Genomic DNA, 12,583 nt, shown 5'->3' with positions numbered 1-12,583 from the left:
GTTTTTCTGAAAACCTGCACCTTAATTGCAAAAGCAGGACTGACTCTCCATTTGGCAATCAAGACAAGATACTTTTAAGAAACTAACATCATATGCTTAAGCTGAGCCTCCATTTTAGGGCTCCTAATGAACAATTGGCACATCTGGAAAACCTCCCATAGACAGCTCAACTTGGCAGTCCAAAGAGGAGTTAAGAGTACTTTCTGCCATCCTGCTCATGCACAGAGGTCCACAGACAAACAGGAGATCCATCCCTCTCTGGATCTCCCTGACTTATGACTTGTTCTAAATGTTTGTTTTTTTTCTAAATAAGATTATGACTTTCTTATTTAATATTGCTTTTGGCTGAGCTCACATCTAATTCCTTTCTAAATTCCAGCCCCTGGGGATGTTTCAATGATAGGGTGCTTTCTAAGCAAAATTGTATTGTGTTGTAACAGGATGATGGAAGGTGACAAAATGGCATTTGTACTCCCATCGTAGATCATTTTGTGTAAGGCCAACTTTTCCTCAGCTACTCATAAATGTTGAGTATGCTCTGCTATTGCTTTGACAGGGAAATTGTGATGTGGTCTGTGATTTTTAAATTTTAAGGCTGATCTAGAATTATTCACCTCACAGCACTATGCTGCTATGTCTGTCCAAGTAGAAATTGCACATTTTGGATTCTCTCTGTCACTAGACTTTTATCAAATACCAATGGGGGATGTAACTGGAATGTGCCAGAAGCCTGCACCTGGTGAATCCTTACATAAATCAGTTCTCTAGCAGGGAGGGCAAATTAAAAATGATTTTTATGAGGCCCAAAACTGAAAACAGCAGAGCTTTTGCAGATCATAACTGAAGTGTAATGGCTGAGTTCTGTGCTGGAATCCTTGCCCAACACCTGCGCACAGTGAGCTAGAATCTGACTAGCAAAAATCCTCTTATTCCACTACCCAGACTACCTAGAATGTGGGTCTAGGCACAAGAGAGAAATCAAAGCAATTTGCCTTGTTCTCTCTTCCTGGAGCAGGTGGTTGAAGACTTAGGTGAGGAATGAGCAAAATTTGGCTTTACCCACCACTGCCTGGCCAGAGTAGCTGAGCCAGCCCAGAGTGAGGGGACACAGCAATTTACTGCTGGTATAGGCCATCAGTAAATTACCCATCTCTCACAGCTTGGATCAAGGAACATAAGAAGTATTGCTACTCAGAAATGTATCTTTTGTTTCTGAGTTACAGTACCTTCTGAGGCTACTTCATGCTCAACACTTCTGCACTAGCCCTCACTCGGGGCTGTGTATAAAGTTAAGTTCTAGCTAGCTCTTTATGCCTGTCTAAATGAGGTCTATGAAAGTCCCATATGCTGTGTTTGCACTAAATGTTAGAAAGTAACAAGGGCTCTTTAAAGAGAGATTAGCTCGCACTTTGGTGTGAATTGTTCGGATCTGAACGGAGCCTGGATAGTGTGGTGATGGAGACAATGGAAATGCAAATTGAAAGATACTGTACAGAGAGGGCCAGTTGCCAGGCTAATGCCTCATGTAGGGTAAGTTAAACCTTATCACAATTGGACTGACTTCCTTTCTTTCACCCATCCTGCCTTAAGCCTGTTTATACCCACTCTACTGATGTGTAAGTACACACTGGGGCTGGAAGAAGGTGAAAGTGGAAGAAATAGGGTGCTCTTTAAATAGGAGAGACCAGTTCAGCCTATTTCCACAGATCTCCACTCACAGAATAGTTCCCTGCTGGACAAAGAGTGCTAACTAAACCAGCAAAACATCTAGAAGCAACTGCTTCATTGAAACAATTTGTTATCAGCTAATCCACAATCCTGAGGGCAGATGATTTGTCTAGCATTTTCTGAGAGCACATGAATCCCTCCATAGATGTTATAGACACCACAGCTTCCATGATCATTCCATTCTTTTTACAAAAATATAATTATTTTTTCTAATTACAGTAATACTTTTGCTATGAACCATACAAAAATGTAACAGTCTCTGGCTTGGAGAGCTTACAGACAGATTGTATAACTATATACAGGTGGATAAGACCAACAGACATGGGGAGCACAAGAAAACAATGAGTCTGCATGGAAAAAGTGGCCAAAGCAAATCGGCTGTCTAACCATTGCCCTTTTATTTTCTTTCTTTTTTCTTTTAGGCATCCCAACAAAGAAGAGCTTTAAGGAGGGGTTCGAAAGGGACAATGACATGGCTTTGCAACAAACTCCTTCCAGGTACAAGGAACAACATGGGAGAAGGAGCAAAGTTGTTAGGTGGAAATTTTACAAAACAGGGAATGAAATCTAGCAGATGGGAGACTGGCAGACATTGTACAAGAGATAAGATCTGGTGGGAATGGGTCATGAATGAACTTGAAAGTGAGGGCAAATAATTTGTGTTTTGATGTAATAGAGAAGGAGGAGCCAGTGGCGAGAGACAAAGATCTAGAGTGAAAGGCATTGTGAGAGGGTTTGAAAATGACTGATTCTTTCATTCTTACATTCAGTAGGACTGGTGGTCATTTTCATTTTGCAGGCATGGGAACTAATGGATCTCCAGTGTTCAAAATAGTGTTACCATGTCTTGATCTTCTGGTGACTAACTTCTTTTGTGTGTGTGTGCGTGTGTGAAATGCGTGCAGTGAAATACACTGGAAAAAAAGCATAGTATCAGTAAGGAGACTTCACAAAACACTACACCACTCTATAAATTCTGTTTTCAGTTATAGCAATATAATTCAGAAGTAACTACACACAGTAGACACTGGTATAAATTGGGAGCCAATGGGCCTGATTCTGATATTATTTACACTGGTCTAGCTGCATTGGTTCTAATGGAATTGCTACCAGATTATGCCGTGTAAATGAGAGGAGGATTTACATCAGGGTAACTGAGTACAGAATTGAAATCTCTCTGTTGATAAAGGAAGGAATCATTTATTCTCAATGTTAATTCACTCCTTGTCCTGCTAGCAAAAGGAGGCAGCAGGAGACCAGTTGAGCCCAACTCTGGGTGTAGATTTTGTGATATTGATACCTGTCCATTGATACCTAGACGGAGACCAGATTTGTTCCCTCCTCTTAATTTTCTAATCTCAAGAAACTGGTTTCTTATTTTATTATAAACACCTGTTAAGATCCCGTGAAACAAGGAGAAATGTAGTGGAATGGGTGGGAATGGCTCAGAAATGCAATTATTGAACAAAGTTCATTCAGAATGGCAGACGGGTGCATCTGAAATGGCTACATTTTCAAATTGTGCTGGGGTTTGTTGCCTGATTTGGGGAGGGTTAGTAGGGACAGTGGAATTTATCCACTTAATTTAGTTTTATTTAATAATCAATTTTCTAATTAATTAAGAATGTTAGTAATAAATAAATAGATATAAATAATATGGGTATGGCTCAATATATGTGTGTGTCAGAGAGAAGAAAAAAGTTGAATCAGCTTCAGGCAATCAGAATTTAATACAAGGAGATTGGGGTAGGAATTTAATTTACAGTGACAAAAAGTAAAAAAACACTTTTTTTATTAAAAAAAATGAAACAAAGTAAATGTAAAAAAAAAAAAAAAGCAGTTTTATTTACAAAGTTACAAAATATCAGTTTCTTTAGAGATATGAGATGATATATATACAGTTCTAAATGCAGCACTGCACAAAAAGAGGTTGGTCACACCTATTGATAGAAAGAGTTAAGAAGAAACTGGTTATGAATTAAACCTTTTCTAGATTTTTATACTTAGAGGTGAAGTAGAAATTAGATTTTATAAACTTTTTACTTTTTATACTTAATTAAAACTACGACTTAGTATTGACAGCTTTCAAAGGAGAAGAAGAGGGGTGGAGGGGGGCAGGAAACAGAGAAGAGAGAGAGATGAGATAATGGTGGATGGTGGATTATCAATCCTTCCTATCCTCCCTCCTATTCTCTTCCTGTTTTGCCCCCTTGTTTTTGTGTTTCATGGGGTGGTCTTTTGTAGGCCTTTTTTACCTTGTTGTGTGCGTATCAATGATTATCTATATGTTGTTGTTGTTGTGTTGTGTTGTATTTTTAGTATTATACTTTTGCACTTAACACTAACTAGGTAGGTGGATATGAAAGAAATCCCTAGACAAATCTAAATGTTTTTCTTTTTTTGTTTTTTCTATCATAACTTTCTTAAGGTGCTTTCTAAGGCTTTTGCTTTCAGCATCACCAGGATGAGAGGGGGATGTCTGCTCTTATCTTGCTTATCTATTGCTTGCTTAATTTATTATTTTATTATTTATTATCATTTATTTTTTTTTTTTTTTTTTAAGACAGGGTTTAGCCATATGATTAGAACCGATGTTGGTGAGAGCTGCATGCACTTCTTTGAAAATTCCCCATTGAGTGTCTACCATGTGAATCAGCAGAACTTTCTGTACTAAGCATAGGAATTTATAGAAAAGGTGTAAATTATAAAACATCTGGAAGACAATTACAAAGCGGCACATTTTCTCAGCTTTACACAAAGGCTTTTCACAGATAGCAAATCCCCCTAGAATGTGTTAAATGTTAACACTACCGTACCACATCCAGATGAATGCCAGCACAACCTCTAACAAACAAAAAGACATTGCAGAAAGACTGTTTTCCTCAAAAAGTCACTTTTATAAGATGACTTCAGATCCCTAATGAGAGGCTACCTCAGCTCTGAAGAATTGGTATCCAAATGTGAATTCAAGATCAAAAAGAAAAGGTATCGTTTCTAAGTAAGAATAAAAATATAATATAGGCAATCAAAGCAAAAATCATAGCTTATATTGTTCCATATTGCACATGAAAAAAATGGAACAGTGTCTACTATAGGTACTAACAATTAGTTTTCTTATTTATCTCCAAGTACTAGACAAAAATGTGACAAATTGGCCTTAATTGGAAGCATTAATATAAGTAAAACAGCAGTTGTCTGTGCATTGTGCACTATTCTACCAATTTTGGTTTAGCTCTTAAAATAATTTTGTCTATGAAATAACCGTGAAGAGATTAATCCATTTTGAAATAATCAACAGGTGGCAGGTGATTTCTCATCCAACATTGCAAATCTGGTTTAAACCAGATTTGAATGGAAGGATTAATTGGGGAGGGGGAGAGAAGTCTCAACAAGAAGAAGAGGAAAACATTAAAATGGCTTTAAAAAAGGTTTCAACTCCAGCTAATAATAAATAAGATCTGTAGGCATCACAAGGAGTGCCAGGAAGGGAAGCAGATAACTCCTTTTTGCTATGAGTGCTGGCCATTCATCTGTGTTCTTCCTTGGATGCCTTGGGATCCTTCAGTAGCTGTTTGTTTTCTGAACAGCCCCTGCTTCATACAATATTTCAAGAAATGCCCTTTTATTAATTAGTACCAAACCAATAGTTTCCTGTAAGATTTGTGTACAATCAGAGCTCTCAGTGGCTCTTAAAACTTTGTGCAAGGAAAAAGATCCCACTTTGTCACAAAAATTTCTTAGATCAAACGAAGGCCTGTGTTCAAAAAGAATGGGATTGCTCGAAAGGAAACAAAGCAGCAAATTCTTGAAGAAAATAATATTATTCCGCAGAATCTGATTCCGTCTTCAGTCAAAATGAGTAGGGGTGAGCAAACAACCAGCCTAACCCTCTCTTCACAGCAGACCAGGGAAGGAAGAGTAGAACTGAAGTACTATGGAAAGGTAACCGTTATCTTGCACATTTGCAGACAAGTCATTTCATTAAAATTTGTTCCTTTCTCCTGGTGTTCTGACTCAACAGGGAAATGCTTTGCAGTTTATTAGACTCCTGTCTCTCCTATGAGACATGGGATATTGCAGGTCTTGTCTGTTTAATGCAGTTTCAATATTTCCTCTTGGGAGACGATCCATTTTCACTCCCTCAAGTGAACAGAATTTGAAATCAGTTCTGATTAGCGCTCTCCCTTTTTCATCATTGTTCAATTAGTGGAGAATATTGAAGCTGTGAATTACCCATCACCCAAGCCTTTCTGGCATGTTTACAAAAGCAAATGGACTATATTATAAGAATAGTGTATATGAAAATGGAGCTATTTATTAATAACTTTTACAACAGCTTTGTGCAAATAGCTGGGAAATAACAGTCTCCGTGATTTCTCTTTGTAATATATGGTTTGGTTTTGCATCCCATCATATAACCACTCAGTAAAAACAAAATGCTGCAAGAACACAGAACATTTCCACTGCAGCTTCAGGAGCACTTCCCTAGCTGCAGACAAAAAATAGTACATTAGATTTAAAACAGAACAATAGTTTTAAAAAGTCCGGTTGCAGATTCCCCTTCTGTTCCATGGATAATGAAAGAAACAAAGGGCATTACACCATCTTGTCAAAGGTTTCTAAGCATGTTATGGAATGGCTGGCCATTTTGGGCTAGACTATGCGCTCAGACTACACACCTAAGCAGGAGAGGAAAGGGAAGTAAAGCTGCCTCCTTAACTCTCACTCGTGCGGTTGTATTAGCCTTGCTCTGAATTTTGAATGTGGCTGCAGGCACAGGAGCACCTGATGCTCCCCAAGTAGAGCAGGGAAGAGTAGCAACTGGGAGAAGCCAGTGAGGCACAAAGATGCAGAGTGGGTGGAGCTGGTTTAATTAATCCCATCTGTGAGCAATGAGGAGCCAAAGAAGGATTTTTGTCCCTCTGATCTGTTCTTGGAGCAAAGCAGCTTCCTCACCACCCCTTTATCTGGGCTGAGCCTAATGACCTACATTAGCCCTTAGTCCAGGGGTGGGCAAGCAAGGGCCACATCTGGGTATGGAAATTGTATGGCGGGCCATGAATGCTCACGAAATTGGAGGTTGGGGTGTGGGCTGTGGAGTGGAGCCTGAAATGGGGAGTTCAGGGTGCAAGAGGGGGCTCCTATGCAGCGATGTGGCTAGGTGGCTCTGCGCACTGCCCTGGCCACAGACATCACCCCTGTAGCTCCCATTGGCCACGGTTCCTGGACAATGGCAGCTGCAGGGGCAGCACTTGGGGTGGGTGCAGTGTGCGGAGGCCCCTGCCTTCCCCTATGCATAGGACAGGGTTTCTCAAACAGAGGTCATCGCTTGTGTAAGGAAAGCCCCTGGCGGGCCGGGATGGTGTGTTTACCTGCCCCGTCCGCAGGTCCGGCCGATGGCAGTTCCCGCTGGCCGTGGTTCACTGCTCCAGGCCAATGGGAGCTGCTGGAAGTGGCACAGACCAAGAGACTTACTGGCCGCCGCTTCCAGCAGCTCCCATTGGCCCGGAGCAGTGAACCACGGCCAATGGGAGCTACGATCAGTCGGACCTGCAGATGGGGCAGGTAAACACACCAGCCTGGCCCGCCAGGGGCTTTCCCTACACAAGTGGTGACCCCTGTTTGAGAAACCCTGGCATGGGAGTCGGAGGGGGGGACATGCTGCTGCTTCCGGGAGCTGTATGGAGCCATGGCAGGCACGGAGCAGAGTAAGCCTCCAGCCTGGAGTGGAACAAGCCCTTGACCCCACTCCCTGGTGGGAGCTTGAGGACCAGATTAAAATGTCTGAAGGGCTGGATCCGGCCCCCGAGCTGTAGTTTGCCCACCCCTGCCTTAGTACAATCGGTGTCAGACAGTTATTTGAGATCAGTGAATTCACTTTACATTTCTATCCTGAGAAGAAAATAAGGGGCCTGATTTTAAAGGTATTTAGGCACATAAAGATGCAGATTGGCATGTAGTGGGATTTTCAGAATTGCCTTTGCTTCCAATTCTCATTGATTGCAATGCGAGTTAGGCCCTTAGGTGCTTTTGTGAATACCACTAGGTGCCTATCTCCATCTTTAGGCACCTAAATAAGAATTTGGCCCATGGTCTCCAAAATTAGATTTAGTCTTATTGAATGCATATCTGCTGTGGTGGTGTGAATAATACAAATCCAGAGGGGTTTTTTGATGGCATATGTTAATGCTTTCTGCACCTTGATACTGGAGTATAAAGATCCATCACAAAGTAACTGTAATGGGAAAAAATATTTTCTAAAAACATTATAAATGATAATTACATCTGTGTTTTATTACCTGCATTTTATTTATGATAGCTGAATCTTTAATAAAGTAGATTTCTTGTAAAATACTTCGGTTACTGATATCTATTGTTTTTTGTTTTGTTTTGTTTTGTTTTAAACTTCCAGTGTGAAGTCAAGGAAGTAACCATCTAGTTAACTGTAGTAATGACTGATTTTGAGAAGGTTACTGCTATTGTGAATCATTCCCCATGTATTATTGGAGCTGGAAGACGCAGCACAGATGAATGCCTACATTGGAAAAATCAATTGATCCCCAGTGATTAATGACCATTTCCACCAATCAGCGAATAGGCCACAGTCAGTAAGGTAATAATCATTATGGTTTGCTAGCTCATCGAGTGTATCTAAACCATTCAGTCAGTAGTGAAGTTTAGTATTTTTAGCTCTGTCTTTTTATCTCTTTTTTTTCTTTATTAGAAGTAGGCAGCAATCAGAAAACTGTCAAAAACACAACTATAATACACATAAAATTGATTCTTTCCCCAGTTTTACTCTATGCTTAGTGCCTTATTCAAGAGACTTTGCTGGGGTATATTATTTTGCATCTTTAAAAGTGCTAAGCAGGAAATGCCATCTTTGAGCAATTCTGTTCTAAGATTGATTATCTATGAGCATGGATACATAGCGGTGTTTCATTGTTTTGTAGCATCAAATATATGTTACTTCTAGAGACAGGATAGGATGACAATTGTTCCAATCTGTTATTGCAATTCCTGTGTCTCTATGAATACCTCCTTTTCAAAAGGTTTAAAATTTGGATACTAAAAATCATAGTAAGCTGAAATTTGACATACAATATATAATTTTCAGAGCATTACTTTCCTACTATGCAATTAATATGGGTTCAGCTATTACTTTTAATTAATAAGGTAGCAAAGTAAATAAGTGCTATTTTTCAGAATTTACATACATGGTTTGAGAAAAATGAACATGTAAACATTTAATTTAATTTATTTTTTACATGCATTTGGACTTAATGACACTTAAGCACATTAGAAAGTTAAGCATGTTCTTAAGTATGTTGTTGAATCAGAAGGGGTACTCTTGGCTATACTTTATTATTTCATAATATTTTTTTTTAAAAAGTTACTCTCCACTCTTTGAAATAACTTGGGGTGTCAAATTTCGTAGCTTGAAAACATGGTATTTTATTCCCTACTAGTTTTGCCATTTTTTATTTCATAGTTTGATATACTTTGAGGTCAGAAGGGACCACTCAAGCACCCAAACTGAACCCCTTCATACCGCAAGCCATTAAACCCCACTCAGATACTGGCACACTAAGCCCAAAGTCTCTAGTTAAACCAAAATGTTTCAGTCATCAGGAAACTAACTGGTGTGTCACAGGCAGGGCCGGCTCCAGACACCAGCTTATCAAGCAAGTGCTTGAGGCGGCAACTCGGGAGTGGGGCGGCACTTTCAGGGATTCAGCGGCAATTCGGCAGAGGGTCCCTCACTCCCGCTCGGAGCGAAGGACCTCCCGCTGAATTGCCGCAGATCGCGATCGTGGCTTTTTTTTTTTTTGACTGCTTGGGGTGGCAAAACCCCTGGAGCCGGCCCTGGTCACAGGTACAGAAGAGAAAACCAAGAATACCCAAGACCCCTGCAATGACAGAGAATTGATTAAATGAGAGATGCTCAGATGTCCCAGCAAATGAACAATGTTCCATGCTACAGAGAAAGGCGAAAAAACTCCAAGGTCCCTAATTGTTCCCTATCTCATGGAGCACAAGCCACCATGACACATTTCTTTGCTAAGTTCCTTATTTATCGTTAACTTCCGTGAAGATCTAATCATTAAAGACTGAACAGCATCATCAATTGGATTATTTTAGTTAACTTGTGTTCCCCCTAGATGACTGCACAGCAAAAATACTGTCAGGTGACTTTGTACATTGAAATATGATCTGCATGCTTTCTTAACTGTAGAGAGGAGAACTTTCTAAAGAATTATTTAGAATACCACAGATTACATTCTAGCCAGACTGCAACAGTATTAAAATAGGGCATGGTTTTCAGCCTACATAAATAGACACTATGCCCTTTTAGATCTGGCTGTGTGAATACATGTAGAGAATCACAACAGAGGGCAAAATCTAGTCTTATCTATTTCAGTCAACAGAAACAGAGACGCTGCCCAGTGTATCCTCTGCAAATTGATTTCAGTTGCCCAGTACAGGATTTATTTTTTTGGTGGATTGAAGGAATGTGTGGTGGAAAACATTATTTTGCTTCTCTATGAGGGAGCAACATGCTCCTATTTTTAATGATGGCAGTTGCAGTTATTAGTTATGCAGCACAATGGCCATGCATAGCAACTAACAGGCAGCTAATGGGGATAAATCCATAGGTGCCATTACTAGGCGTGCTGGGGGTGCAGCAGCTTGAAGAGGTTTCCATCATATAAGGCTTTTACAGTTTGGTTCAGATTAGCCTAAAAGCTACAGCATTCACACTAGCCAGCTCTGAGGACCGATATGCCCCTCTAGATGTGTGGGATCTAATTCACTACTGCATTATTCCAGGGTAACTCGACTGATCCTCTCCATCACATGGGCACGGGAAACCGTCTCCCTGGACTTTCTTTCCATTCCCTTATACATCAGAGCAGCAGAGGGAAGGATTCACCTCTTTGTGTTCATCTTCTTTTTTTCTTGATCCTTCTTGTTGTCTAAATTGCTATTATATGAGTTATAATAGTGCAAAGGTGACATTCCTTATAGTTCTCAATATGGCTCATCATGATGCATCATATTTTCATACTGTCCATTTGAGATCCTGCAGCAGCGTACATCAAACATCTTGCCAAGTGTACGAGGGAGTTCATTTCCTGTTGTTGGAGCAGCTGCAAATAATCTTAAATATACTCAGTTGACTCTGAAATAAATTAAAACAGGTGCCTGGAAAAGGGACTTTTTAATGGATAAAAAAGTTTGTCCTTTTTCACTTGCATATTTTAAAAATAATACTAGCAGTGAGAAAAAGTAAAAGAAATATACACAGATGAATATGTAAGAATTCAAACTCAAATTGGACACAGGAGGGAAAGAAAGGGGAAAAGACCTTGAAAACTGCAAAACCTTGTATAGTGAAGGTGTTATAAAGATAATTGCTACCTTGAGTTTTGAAGCTACAGATTATTTCCCCATTGACACCTCCTTTCCATCTGAACTTTTATTGATTTGTACAGTAATTTCTATCTTCCTAGCATGCAAACTCCACATCTGAAAAGGAGGAGGGCTGTAGCAGGGCAGCCTTTTTTGTTGTTGTTTAATATAACATGTTTGATCAGCCTGAGCAAATCACCATCTAGCATTGTAGAGGTTCATATGCAGATTACAACTCTTGGCTCTTCAAATAGTCTATGTTACAAACTTCTTAATTTGCCTGGATTTGGTTATGGAGCCAATGCAAGCACAGGGTATTTCAAATGGCTTAGTTCTGCTCTTTACTCCCAAAGACTTTCAAGCTTTCAAGTAAGTTATTCCATCTACTGTATTTGTGCTTGGTTATATGTAACTATGTGCAGCAGCTGCTCCTGTTGCTTGTGCTATTAGAATGTCATTGTGTTCTCTGTTTGAATGAGAGAGAAATAATCTTTGCTTTAGATTCTTTGGTCTGGCCAAACTGCTCCTATGGTGACACTCTAATAGCACTGGAGATATCAGCTGTTGTACATAAAATACTATTGTATATAATATACTTTATATGAAACAGCTGATGTCTCTCAATTTGATACACTCAGTGGACCTATCTGTGTGTCTGTATGTGTATATGTGTGTGCACACACATATACACTAATCTCTATCTCATATATGAATAATATAAAATCTGGCTCATGATATAGATTGCATGCATGAACACATAAGACTTGGAAAAATTTCTTTGAGTTCAAAAGGGATTACAAGATTGCACTCATAGTACACATGTTTAGTGTGTATTTCTTAAATTATTATATTCTTCCCTAACCGAAGAGCCTGACATCTAGTGGTGAGCTGTGGGAAAGGACTTCAGTAGCTGATCTCGTTTGCATGGACACACCCATCTGCCTAGGTGCTCAGCATGATGGGATTGCTTGCCCAAATGATCTCTTGTGGCTGGTGTTGGATCCCCAGTCTCTTTGTTATTGGGGCAAGAGTAATAAAGCGTTGTTATCCCTGTTGTGTGAACCAAGGGCACCAGAACTGTTCCTAATGGAGGGACTAACCCTCAACTGAATGGCACTCACTAGGCAGGGGACACGGGTTCCAAAGCCCAATGAGTTGAGAGAGGGTGGGGATAGGCATGTGTATCTGGTGGTATGGGCTATGTTTAAGGGTCCTAGACACCATTTGACCCTTCCTCTCTCTGTAGAGCAATAAAAAAGCTGGTTTAGACTCAATAGAGATTCTTGTTACATGCTGCAGAGCTGAAATCACTGATACTTGGGTCTAAGTATTAGACCTGCTTTGGGACAATGTCTCTATTGCAAGAGACTGGCCAATGTGCACCAGCAGTGAGGCTCCTCCACTAACAGCTGAAATCACTAAGAGTTGTGTTAAGTGGTGG

At 40.0% G+C, this 12,583-nt stretch overlaps 1 long non-coding RNA gene across 2 annotated transcripts; it reads left to right on the top strand.

Annotated features, from left to right (window-relative positions):
• The first annotated feature begins 2,147 nt into the window (after positions 1-2,147).
• Positions 2,148-11,929, top strand: LOC120395611. 2 transcript variants are annotated; one of them, XR_005592723.1, is made up of 3 exons: positions 2,148-2,226; positions 8,141-8,341; positions 10,561-11,929. It is a non-coding gene; the product is annotated as an uncharacterized LOC120395611 (long non-coding RNA). The 2 variants fall into 2 exon arrangements; XR_005592722.1 differs by lacking the exon at positions 2,148-2,226 and adding an exon at positions 5,510-5,670.
• Positions 11,930-12,583: the final 654 nt, after the last annotated feature.

Source organism: Mauremys reevesii, linkage group 1 (assembly GCF_016161935.1).
Source record: "Mauremys reevesii isolate NIE-2019 linkage group 1, ASM1616193v1, whole genome shotgun sequence".
Taxonomy (NCBI): Eukaryota; Metazoa; Chordata; order Testudines; family Geoemydidae; genus Mauremys; species Mauremys reevesii.
This window is presented reverse-complemented; position numbering and strand designations above follow the sequence as displayed.